This window comes from Rhinolophus sinicus, chromosome 17 (assembly GCF_057876585.1).
Source record: "Rhinolophus sinicus isolate RSI-liver-muscle chromosome 17, RSI-T2T, whole genome shotgun sequence".
NCBI classification, from domain to species: domain Eukaryota; kingdom Metazoa; phylum Chordata; class Mammalia; order Chiroptera; family Rhinolophidae; genus Rhinolophus; species Rhinolophus sinicus.
This window is the reverse complement of record NC_142517.1, coordinates 152,035,751-152,049,160: the sequence shown is the minus strand read 5'-3', so window position 1 is coordinate 152,049,160 and position 13,410 is coordinate 152,035,751. Positions and strand designations below refer to the sequence as shown.

Below are 13,410 nucleotides of genomic sequence, written 5' to 3'. Positions count from 1 at the left end.
CACCTCTCCACTGCTCCTGCCTCCACACCCAATCTTCCTTTTTCATAACAGAATCTAGACTGTGGTCACATGTCCATCCTCCAAATGTTTCAGGGGAAGCTCACCCCAAGCCTGATTGTCTGTGACAGTTATGTGAATCCCCTTCCTCTTGATGTTGGTTTAAAATGGCCACATGACCCAGTTCTGGCCAAGGAGGTTTGTGGGGTAGGTAGTCTGATGAGGGAGCCTGTGAAAGGTTTCCTTGCTTCTAAGAAAGAAATGCATGAAGAGATGGTCCGAGTTATTCCTCTTGACATTTTTTATGACTAAAGCCGCTGTAGCCTTTTGTTCCCACGAAGGGAACCAGCCTGGGAAGAAAGCCGGCACATTAACAGTGTCTGAGTGGAGAAGCGTAAAGGACTTGGGCCTCTTTTGGCATAACTAAGCCATTGATTATATCACTTGGAGCCCACCCAAGCTCCAGATTTCTTACGCAGGATAATAAATTTCCTAAGTTTTCAAATAAATTTGAGTTAGGGATCTCTGTTATTTGCAGCCAAATACATAGGAAATGATTCAAAGATGAATTGTAAATGGGCCTTGTTCTACTGAGAATTATTATCCTGGTATAAAAAAGTACGCTTTGTTCTACTGAGAAGTGTAACACTGCACTCAGCGTAATTGTACAACAGTCAGATCTGGAATGGCAAATTATTATTGCCTTATATTGGCATATATCTCATTTAGATGCTCTTGTTGGGTTGTTTGGTGGCTCATGTTGTACCCTAAGGAAAATATGACATTTGATTTTTTGCGAATTTGAGACAGCAGAGAAAACAGACTCTGCATTTGAAGTTGCTGAAGTCAATATTAACAGAGTTGGATAAGCCATAGCTTAAGTATAAACTAAAATACAATAAAACAGCTTTTAAACTATTTTATGTATCTCATTCTTTTATTGAGGTAGAGGTAGATATAAAGTTTCCTAGATGCCAACAATCATGGGAAAATTGAAAAATACAAATAAATGTAAAACAGAAAGAGTAGCATGTAATTCTACTATATGCAGCTAATTTTAATACTTTGATATGTTTCGTTTAAATCCAATATGTATAGCATAATGAATGTATTTATTTTTTATTTAATACACTTATGTATATATATGAATACATAGATATATACATAACCTTGAATCATATATTTTTCACTTAATATTTTTTCATGAACATCTTTCCATGCAATTATTTGTTTGTCAAAACTATGCTTTTAAATGATTATATAATACTCCATCACCTAGACAGATAAGCTATCATTGTTTAATCACTCTCTTTGGATGGCTATTTCAGGGTTTTCTTAAGATTTTTGTTATTTAAGGAAATTGTAAAACATATATTTTTGGGTACAAAGCTTGGATTGCATCCTTCGGGTAAATTTTAACTTATGCTAGCCTGGCTTTGGGTCATCTATTCTGTTTCATTGATTTTTCTGCCTATTCTTACATGAGTCAGTATCGCTTCTTAAAAATTATTGTAGTTTATGATATATGTCAGTTTCTAATAGAGCAGTTATCCATACAAATCTTTTAAATTTATTTCTTATCCTCATGATTTTTCTTCTAGATAATTTCTTTAAAAAATTGGCCAAAATTCCAAAAACTCAAGTTAAACTTTTTATTAAATTGTATTGTGTGTATATTGATTTGGTAACAATTAGCATCTCTATGGTATTGAATCATTTTATATAATTTCCTCATCTATCTCTCCATTTACTGAAGCTTCTTTAATGTGAGAAATATTTGCAGTTTTTCCTGTTTATCACTTTTTAAACATTTTCCTCCGCATTTCTTTAAAAAATTTTTGTTGCTATTGTAGGTGTGTGGGCAAAATTCTTGAAAGTATCTTAGTGAAAGCTCTGTCCTTTTATTGTCAGGTTATTTGTCTTAAGATATTTGCTTTGGCATTTTTCTGATAACAAAATGTAACTTCTAAGTGTGAAGCAGGAATAGTAGCATGTTCGAGTTCCAGTTCTGTCACTAATGGTAGCAATTTATAAAAAGTGAATCCCTTATCTCATCAATTTAAACATAAAATTTAATACGCCTTGAACATATGCCCTTTGAAAATTTCTATCATTGCTTATAAAAAATTAAAACTATACTGTAAAAAAAGGTAAGTTATAAAACAATAAGATTTTCCCCCCTTTCTTCTTTACATGTAAAGCAATATAAGACCAATTGCATTTGGTTTTAGAGACTTGATGGCTAACATAATTATGCAGAACTAATTAATTCAAAATCTGTTTATCAACAGTAGTCTGTAGCTACAGCATTTTCTCCCGGAGGCATTAACAAAGGCTTATCACCTGCTTTCTGGTTGCAGTTTTCTCAAAGGCAAATCAATACGAAAAATATAAAAATGCTATTCCCAGAACTAACACTTCCAACAACTTACAAGAACTTTTATTTTCTGATGCCAATTAGTTTTCTTAGCTTAAATTAAAACAGTTTTATTTAGCAATAAAATGTGTCAAAATAATAAAGATTTTAAGGCATAATAAAGTGTTCCCGAAGATTTTCTTTTTAATTTAGGTATATATATATGTATATATATATATGTGTGTGTGTGTGTGTGTGTGTATAAACATATATACATATATATATATATATACAAAAAATTTTAATCATTTTTTCAGGATAAATAACTGTAACAGATGGTTGAGGACAAGAAGATATAAAGGAAAGCTATTATATGCCTTACAGCTCAAACAGTATAATGTTCCTTGCACACACCCACATATAGTACATGCGTATAGAAATAAAATTATCTACATTATGGGCAATATCTTCCTTTGTATATGATCAGCAAAATAGCAGAAATGAGTTATCAATGATTGTATGTGTCTGATTTTTTATATGGTTTTCTGATCGATTAGATTCCTTCAAGCTTTAATTCAGTTACTACATTTCTGGATAGTCATTTGATAGAACACTGATTAGAATAAAATGTGTTTTGGGTTAGAAAGCCACGATTTATTTTTTAAAACAAGAAAAAGGACTTCCAGAAATTAAAATTCTCCTCGCTCCCTGTTTTTCAAAAGGTGCATTTGTCTTTTGAAAGATGAAAAGTGCTCCCTATAAAGTAAGTGAACTTTGGGTAGTGGAAGCCTGTTTTTATAGTTGGCTTTGCTGGCTCAACGAAAGGGTTCACATCAGGTTCTGGCTCATTAGCATCAGGATGCCTGAGGATTTGACCCTTGGTCTTTTTTAAAAAATTACACTTAATGGGTGACATTGGTTAAAAACATGATATAAATTTCAAATGTACACTTCTACAACACATCATCTGTACATTGCATTGTGTGCTCAGTACCCATAGTCTAGTCTCCCTTTATCTATCCTTTTAGCAACACAACTCAATGGACTGTTAGGCGTTTCCCTCTGCCAGATCCAAAATAAGTGAGACTGCTGCGACATACCAAACCAAGTGCCTGCACCTCATGGCTGAGATTGTTTATCAAGTAGTGATTAACCCGCATTGATGAGAGGCAGCTGCATCAGGGAAAGGGCATGAGTCCTAAACCCCTGAGGCGGCTACATGACTAGCTAGGTATAAAAGCTGAAGTTACCCCAGAACTGATGGCTTCCTCGAGCTGAGTGGGTCTGTGTCCACTCAACTTCATCTGTCATCGTGACCATGTGAGTCACCAGTGTATAGATACTGGGACATTGGGAGCTGTGCCTGGGAGTCATGAGGCCTCTACTATATTGTCATTGTATACTGCGCCGTTACTTGTTCTGATTCTTTCTTCAAACAAAGTAAATTTGGAGATGGGTGAAGTTTTTTGTGTCTCATGAGTTTGATTATTAGTCTGAACCCAAGTCAAGCAGAGCGGGTGTTGCAAAGGTAAATTTCCACAGCAAGAAATTACCCTCTGTATTCTACCTGAATCCTTCTATCCCCAATCTCTAAAGCCCAAAGTGTCTAAAAAGGGGTAAAAGCTACTTAGTGAATGGGGAGGTGGATTCTCAGTATAATTTAGATGTTCCTCCCAGCATTAGCTCAGCATCTTCAGACACCAAATTGTCAATGACAGCAGTGATTTTCTGAGATGGTAGATAGTTTAATAAAGAGGTTAAAAACACAAAGGCTAAAAATTCTATGAAAAAAATGGCATGAAAATATTAGCCCCAGATTCAGTTTCTCCCAATCTCACACTAAAATGCCTATGAAACATTGACAAAAGGCAAAACCTCACATTACCTCATGCTGAAAACTAACACTGACAGATAATCTATTGCTAAAACCTGTGAGGAATTTATCCGTTACTGCAAGCCAAATAAAAGTAGATTGAGAAAAACAATTTGTGACCTAACTAATCTTTACCTCCTGAAATAAAACAGGCTAGCTAAGTTGAAGGAAGGTTAAAAAACAAACAGACAAACAAACAAAACGCAACTCATGTATTTCTGTATTGACCCCTGGTGAATTGATACAGGGTTTAGTACACTTGGGAAAAAACAGGATGGCACAAGAAGCACGAGTACTTTTCAAAGCATACTATTTTCTGTCATTCCCACTTTCTACATCAATTCATTAACACCCTGGCAGGAAATGAGATTGGTGATGTGTCATGTATCTGGGGAGATTTGGTTCCCACAAATAAAGCACTGTTGTTGAGAACAGTACTTAAGAACCAGACAGATTTGCCACTTACCAGCTGGGTGACTCTTTTTTTTTTTTTAACTTAATTTCATCATCTGGGTTGCTATAAGTATTAAATAAAGTAATGAATGTAGAGCTCAAAGCACAGGGCCTGATACAATACTTTGTTTAATAAACAATAGATATTTTTAGTATGTTAGAGGGCAGAAAATGGGAAAGTTCTAACAGTTCTAACAGTGTGCATATGTGTTGTAGATTTAGCTTTGTTTTATGCCCTGTGTCCAGTGTACCAGAGAATCTAGCCATGGGATAAAAGAGGGTTCTAGTTCAGTCTTGCACTGTTACATAAGATGAATGTGGGTTGGATATTGGGCACGGCCGGGACCTCTTCACATCAGCCAGATCTCCAGCTGCATAGCCAGTGAGGGGGTCACACCATTGCTGAAGTGGATAGCGTTGTGCAAACCACACACCCTGTCTTTTGGTAAAAGACAAAAACTCACACTACAACAAAAAAATAACATGGGTTATGGGTCTATGGAAAAAAAAAATGCAGAAGAAAATGGTTTGGAATCCTAAACAGAAGACATGACCTCTATGAAACAGCGGATTAGTCAGTTTCCTTAATCACTGCAGCGTTTAGTCCCTCATTCACCCTCTTCATCTCTACCTTGCTTTCTACCATCATTCTGAGTACCTTTAGCCTCTTCCAGGGTGACCCATCTCTTATACGCTGCACTGTGTCCTTCCAAGATTCATATGTTGAAGTCCTAATCTCTGGTAAATCAGATACCAGTCCTAATCTCTGGGATCTCTGCTTGGAGATAGGGTGTTCAAAGAGTAAAATGAGATCATTGAAATGGGTAATACAATGACCGGTGTCCTCCTTAGAAGAGGAGATTAGGACACAGACATGCACAGAAGAAAGATGATGTGAAGGCACAGGGAGAAGACAATCACCTGTACGTGCAGGAGAGAGGCCTCAAAAGAAATCAATTTTCCTGGCACCTTGGTCTCAGATTTCTAGCTTCTAGAAGTATAAGAAAATAAATATCTGTTGTGTAAGCTACCCAGTCTGTATCACTTTGTTATGACAGCCTTAGTAAACGAATTCACCATCCAAATGCCTGGACTCTCAATTTCTTTATTTTCTCATCTCCATAATCTTCACTCTCATTCCTGTTCAGCCCACTCTCTCTCCTTCATTGGTTGGGGGGCATCCTGATATTGTCATAATCCAGAATTGCTCACTTCTGAAATATTATATTCAAATCTGTACAGTTTACTAGTAATCTCTGACCACAGTTACACTGCTTTGCAAACTTCTCACAAGGTTACTCCCACATTATCTGTTCTTTAAACTCACTGACATCCCCAAATAAACCCCACTTTTTCCCTTCTAACTCCGTCCTGTCTTCTTCCTTCTCAATTTAATCTAGACATTATGGTTTATCACTTCATTCTACGTCTTGTCAGTATCTTCAGACTTCTGTTTTCCTTCCATTGTAACAGTCTTGCAAGCCCCCTGCTCCCCGTCATGCTGTCTTCCCAGTGCCCATGCAGCATTTCTGAGCACTGCTGCAGGAAACTACACAACCACATCACGCCTGCTGAGGCATCGTTAAGTCATGTAGGCCCTCAACACTGTCCCTCATCTCTCCCCTTCTCCACAACTAGTACTTTCAACTTCCCCTATTCTCTTCTTCATAACCACTTCCACCCACATTACCAGCAGATGATTTCACTTCCTATTTTGTAGGGAAAATTGAGGTCACCAGAGAGAAATTTCCCTACATCCCATCAACAAACCTATAAACTGCATTCTCACAACCCTTTCTTTGTTACTTCATGTTACAATGAAGATGTACCCCTGTTCCTTCCTAAGGTTAATTCCTTAACAACTGCTTAGAGTTCCGTTCCTTTCAGTTCCTCCAAGGCCTTACTCTTTTTATCCTTCTTTATTTTTTTTTTTCATGCTTAATTTTCTCTCTCCCCTTATTTGTTCTTTCTGCTTACCACTTAAATAGTATTAAAATATCTCAATAGCCCTTGCTACTGCTGGGAGTGTGCCTTATGCTTCCATGCTGGGGCAAAAAAATAAAAAAAGTTTGAAATTAGTGCCACCGATATGAAAAGTTTTCAGGCACAAAAAGCAATTGACCCAACTATTCATATTGAGCTGAATTTTCATTCAAGGGTGAAAGAAATGAAAAGATATTTGTCATGTGTTGGGAGGCTCAGAAAATAAAACACCCCCCCCCCCATCATCATCATTAGTAGTGATGATGATATAATTAGCAAACACAGCATTTCTTCTGTGTCAGGCATTGTTCTAAGTGCCTTCCATATTTTCACTCACCTAACACTCAACAAAGCTCTGAGGAAGGTCCTATTTTTATCCCTACTGGAGAACTCAGAAAATAAACCATATATAACGACACCAACAGAAACAAATATTTCCATGGCACTACTATTATGAGTGCTTTTCATTAATAACTCATTTATTCCTTATACGAACCCTATGGGGTCCATACTATAACTATCTCTGCTTTGTAGTGTGTGACTTTCAAGGTCTTGCAGTTGGTAAGTGGTAGAGCTAGGATTTCAACCCAAGCACTCTCAACATTCTCTACGTGCTTGTCTATATGCACGTTTTTGATAATTACTTTATGTGACCAAAAGCAAACAACCATTAAGAACTGAAGACGGAGGAAGTCACCAAATAAAAAGATCATGACTAATTTATGTCCTATGAGTGAAGGCTCTAGAAGCAGGCTTCCTGATTTTAAGTACCAGCTTGAATATACCAGCTCTGTGACCTGAGGCAGTTTACTTAACGTTTGTGCGTCTCAATTTTTTCATTTATAAGAAGGGGAAGAGTAAGATTATCTACCTCACTGGTTGTTGTCAGGACTAAATGTGATAATGCATGTAAAATGCTTGTATCGGTACTTGAGAATATATGTGCTAAATAGTACTATTTCTATGTTATTTTTCTTACATATCCTCAGCCATGAATAATTGATGATAAACAGATAAAGTGAAAAGGGGGTGGCAAAATCTCTCCTGAGGAATCTACAGAAGTGGCTTAATGTCTTTTGCAGTGTCCCTCACCATCGCCGTGATGGATCTTCAGCAGTACAGCTCTTAGCCCAGGCCAAAGGGGCCTCTGCCCTGGTTCCTTACTGTAGAGGGGCCTTGTATTATACATAAAATAAAGCCCTTAAAGAACACATGGGTGGCTCTGACACTTGGTGATGCTAACCATTCATTTTCATAACTAAATGTTATTCAGGCCCCAGAGAAGCACATCTGTAAAATCTGCCTTGATTTCCTCAAAAACAAAAGTCAACTGTTCAGGTGAAGGGATTAAAATGTACAAATTGGTAGTTATGAAATCATCACGGGAATGTAGAGTACAGTATGGGGAATATAGTCAATAATATTGTAAAAACTATATACAGTGTCAGGTGGGTACTAGACTTATCGGGGGGATCATTTCATAAATTACATGTCTCACCACTATACCGTATACCTGAAACTAATATAAACTAATTTTGAATGTCAACTATAATTTAGAAAAATAGTAGTAAAGTATTGTCAATAATATAGTAACTATGTATAGTGTTAGATGGGTAATAGACTTATTGGGGTTATCGCTTTGTGAGGTATATAAATGTCTAATCACTATGTTGTTTTGTACACCTGAAACTAATAAAAAAAAGTCAACTGTTCAAGTGGCATAAAGGTGTGTAGGCTGAATCACCGTTGATATTGGAAATACACACCACTTTCAGTCCAGGAGTAATTAAGGAGTGGAAACACTTAGGTTAGCGAAAAATATAAATATATTAACTTGTCAAATTCTTCCTCTTAATTAGCATGAACGAAATAGACTCTTATATGATAATGTTTCCCAGTAGTACCGAGAGTCTATTTTCTTGCTTCACTTCTTGTTCCAGTTTGTGGTTCCAGAAGTGCTCATAAATTGGTGCAATATTTGAAACAGTTGCAAAAGGCTATAGAAATTCTGCAATATTAAATAATTTACATTACTCAAATGTGTATGTATATAGGTATAAACTTAAAATGTATGAGGCATGTAAAGAATATTGATTCTTTACATGACTCAATGGGTCTACATTTTGCTTTAAGAGATGATAAAAGTTGTAACATAAGCAATAGCTATGCAAATAGTGAAATTAAAAATATTTTATAGTGTTTTCTGTAATAACAACTTGTCATACATGATTCTATTACGTTTGAACACGATATGTATATCTTATTCATTTCTAAATCTACTGCATTAATAATTTGAAAATTCCTGTGGCTAGTGCCTCAGCAAAGAATCTTCAAACTGGAGCAAACAAAAACCTACTTATAAACAACGACTCAGGACAGATTGTCTAATATGACATTACTGTCTATAAAACACAACGTGAAAGTCTTGATTATAACAACAGTGTTAGTGATTCTACTGAAATTAAAACAAGAAAGAAACATTTCATGGAACAAATATACAATAATTTACTAATTATATGTGTCCTCATTTTATTTCTCATTTGAACATTACTGGCCTACCAACAGATGTGCATGATAAAAATTAATTCAGTCATTTTTAGTATTTTTGACAAATCTCAGTTGTATAAAAATCATAGCTTGACACAATTTTTAAAAATCATTATGAAGATGTATTTGTCAAGATAATAGAATAGAATATATTTTAGCTAAGTGCTTGTTAGCTTGCTTCCTATTTTTTTAAAATAAATTTTATTGGGGAATACTGGGGAACTGTATTCCAGGGCCCATCAAACTAATTGTGGAGGGTGCAGCTCTGCTCCAAGTCCAGTTGCCGTTTTCAATATTAGTTGCAGGGGGTGCAGCCCACCATCCCATGTGGGAATTGAACCGGCAACCCTGCTGTTCAGAGCTCACTCTCTAATCAACTAAGCCATCCGGCGGCCCCTTGCTTTCTATTTTTAAAGTAACCGGATGTATAGAACGTGAGCTCCCATGCATACAGTTGCCCTGGGTCCTGCAAATGCAGGAGGGGTGGAGCCTGGGATCAAGGGCTGGGATTGTGAGTTCAGGAATTAAATGTGCATCTCGAGAATAAAAGTTCATTGTGCATATAAAAATAACATTTTTACTCATTCAATATATGTGCTCATTCGTTCAACAACAGTTTAGCTCCACGCTGAAGATAAAGATAATCACTAAGGAGTTGGGAAGACAGACAGTCTTCCCTGCACCAGCAGTGTAGGGATGGGATGTGCTCAGGCATCACCTCATTCAGGGAGTTTTTCCTGACTGTAGGCTGAGACTTCGCTCAGCTTTTTCTTTCCATTGGTCCTATTTCCATGGAGCAGAGTGGCACCGTGAAAGAATTCCCTGGACTTAGTCAGAAAATCTGATTATGAATCTTGACTCTGTCACTTATTGCCTATGAAATCTTGGACAAGTTAATCACTTAGCTGCACTGAACTTCAATTTCCATGCCAATAATGTGGCACTAAGAGAACTTGTCCTGGAAAATGCAGTATTGTTGCATGGACGTATAAGTACAGAGAAGAGATACATGCAAGATAAAGAGCCTGAGAAAAGTCAAATGGAAGAAAGTACTCGTCAGATTGTAAAGTGCTATAGAAACGTGGCATGGTGTTATCCTTAGAGCCCAGTTCTGTTTTTTCCCAAGATTTTCTCTGCTTATAGCAATTTACTCCAGGGATGAATGACCTCTTCTCTATATGGTTAACATGACAAACTAAAGCATTTATAGAGTGCCATGTGTAAACAATAACAAAAATGGAGCCACTTTAAAGTGGAGCTGGGCTGCTGTGCCAGAGGAACTGCCTTGCACATCTTATGCCTCAGACCTCTGGAATGTTAAAATAGGGCAAAATAACCTTTGGGTTGGGCCTAGGGCAACATCGTGTCTGAAAGAGCTGTTTGCAAAGATAAGAAAATAGTTATTATGACTACTGGACTGATGACTACCAAACTGAAAATGTAAAACATTGAATTAGCATCACTATATTGTGTTATCTGCGTCAATAGAGATGCCTTCTTTCTATTGATGTAATTGTTCCCCTTCTCATAAATACCCATTGCCTTTGTATCTTAATCAGGACACTGTTTGGTCTTCTGCCTGGACCAGTGTGTCCAGAATAGCTATTCTTATGGATCTCAAATAAATGCTTATTGTCTTTCACTTTGAAATACTTTTTATTTTTAGGTTAGCACATGAAATTATATAACCCTTTCCTGTGCATACACAATTTTCTACATAGCACTTTAATAAAATCTGTAGCTGTGCTAGTTATTTAGATACCCACTTTTCTTTTTTTTTTTTTTTAAGGGAATTTTCCAACAAACTTTAGGAGGGAGGGAGAAAGAGAAAAAGAGACACTGTGTTTCATTTCCTTAGTTTCCAAATTCGATAATTTTAACACTTTCCAGGGATGTAGTGAAAATCTGTGTTTGGGAAAAGGCCTTAATGAGCAAGTAAATATTGTTTTACAAAACTAAAGGGGGAGAAACCAAGCGTACAGTTTAACAACTGCACAGTCATTGCTACCTTTGTAAAACCCGAAGGCCATTCTGAGTCATTTGTGCATATTTCCCGTGTCTCCCAGATGTATCAGTAGGGAAAGTCTGCGGTATATCGTGGTAACAAATAATCCCCAAATACTAGAGGCTTAAAACAACAAAGGTCTATTTCTTGCTCACATAGGTTTATTTCCTTCTCCAGGACCCAGGTGATGGAGCATCTGTTATGAGGAAGGTTGCTGATCTCCATGGCAGAGGGAAAGAATTCTGCAGGGTCTCACATTGGCCTAGACTAGCAAGGAAGTGCTAGTCTAGCGCTTAAGGAAGTGCTAGTCTGCACTAGTGTGACACTAGCGCAGAAGTGTGACACATCTCACAACTCACCGGCCAGGAATTGTTACATAGCCACACCCTGCAAGGGACCCAAGGAATAGAATCCTGCCTCAGGCCTGAAAGGGGAGAACCAGAACTACTTGGTGAGCATTACAAGTGACTCATGTGACCTTGCTGCTTGCACAAGGTGGCAATGTTGTGCACTGACTCGGAGGCTAGGTGCTAACTTGGCGTAGTTGTTGGTCTCAGGCTGTCTTCTCTCATTCATCCTCCTCAATCTGTCTTAAAGACTGTCATTCCCTCATCAGAATTTACTACTTATGCTAATTTTAAATAATTTTGTATTCTTTTAAAATTCAAATAAACAGTAAGTCTACTATAATTTTAGTGTGTTCATCTGATGGTTTTGGAGAGCTGGTTGCTATAGGGCTCTTGAGGGTGGAAAAACTGTTTTTGAAAGACGAGAGCGCCTTTCCATGAAGGGGAGAAAGGTGCGTGAGGGTAAGTCATCCACTTCAGTATATGGCCCAGGGTGGATTCTGACCAACTGCATGGGGATTTACAAGGCTGTGTGCTGTGTATGGCTCTATAGTTGCAAGCCCTCAAGTAGCCATGGGATCTATTCTCATCCACTTTAGGAAACAGGCCTCAGGGGTCCCAGGTTTGGGATGCTTCCCACACAAAATGACAAAGTGAATGCTGAACTATAGATTCTCTGGTCCCCAATACGAATAGAATCCTGCTTTTCTCTTTTGATAGATATCTAGGAACTAAAACATCTTTTCTCCTGAACATTTAAAAATGCTTTCCATTATCTTTAAAAACATCTTAGAGAAATTATGCAACAAAATCACTCTCAGTTCTGGTATGTTGGTTAAAAGTTAAAACAGCTTGTATTTGAATACAGCTATACACATTCAACATTCAAAAGCTGTTTTCATCATGATAATTAGACATTAAATTGTGAATTATATTGTTAAATACTGATTTGGAGTTAACTAAGTAACAGTCTGGAAATTTAGACATACTTTAGGATATTATGTTACAGTAAAGTATGTCCATAATGTATCACATTTCCTTTTTTTCTCTCAAATTTAATGGATTATTTTAATTTGCATCTTAAAATATGAGTAGGTAAGATGTATATGTAATACAAATAGGTAAGTTACAACAAGGTTTTATAGTGAAAAGTAAGTATTCTACCTGTTCTTGTCCCCTAATCCTTGAATTTCCCCCTCATAAATAAACTCAGTTTATTGTGTTTCCTTCCAAGATATTCTATATTGCTATGAATTTTCAAGTGTGTGTGTGTGTGTGTGTGTGTGTGTGTGTGTGTGTGTGTCTGTGTGGTTATTTACTTGCTTTACACTCTGTTTTTCATTTAGTATATGTTGGAGATGTTTTCACATCACTATATACAGAGCTGCTTTATTCACTTAACAGCTATTCCATTGTATTGATCGATCATAATTCATTTACCTGGTTCTCTATCAATATACATTTATGTTGTTTCAAATCTTTTGCTATATGGAAACTCCTGGAAATGACATTCTTATATTTAAGTCTTTATGTATCTGACTTGACTGTAGAACATAATTCTAGAAGTGGAATTGCTAGATTAAAGTCAGACTTTCTTAATAAAAATGTCATTAGCATGAATTAAATTTTAAACTGTTTGACAGCATAAAATTGAAAAGTTTTGTACTAAGGTGAAATATTTGTTCACTCTATTGTCCAAGTCTGGCCTAACAGTCAAATAAGACATGGTTTCAGACCTGAAGGGACTTAAGTACTATAGATAAAACAGTAGCTGTTTTGAAATTATGTACCTTGAAAACTATTCTTACATTAGCTTCATAAGATTTATTTATCAACCATAAAATTGAAT

General features: G+C 36.6%; 1 long non-coding RNA gene across 1 annotated transcript in view; it reads left to right on the top strand.

Moving 5' to 3' along the window:
- The window catches only part of LOC109445161 (uncharacterized), a 92,900-nt gene extending 81,060 nt beyond the window's left edge, over positions 1–11,840 (top strand). The window contains exon 3 of the long non-coding RNA XR_002137006.3: positions 11,392–11,840. This is a non-coding gene — a long non-coding RNA (uncharacterized LOC109445161). The remainder of the gene's footprint in view (positions 1–11,391) is intronic.
- Positions 11,841–13,410: the final 1,570 nt, after the last annotated feature.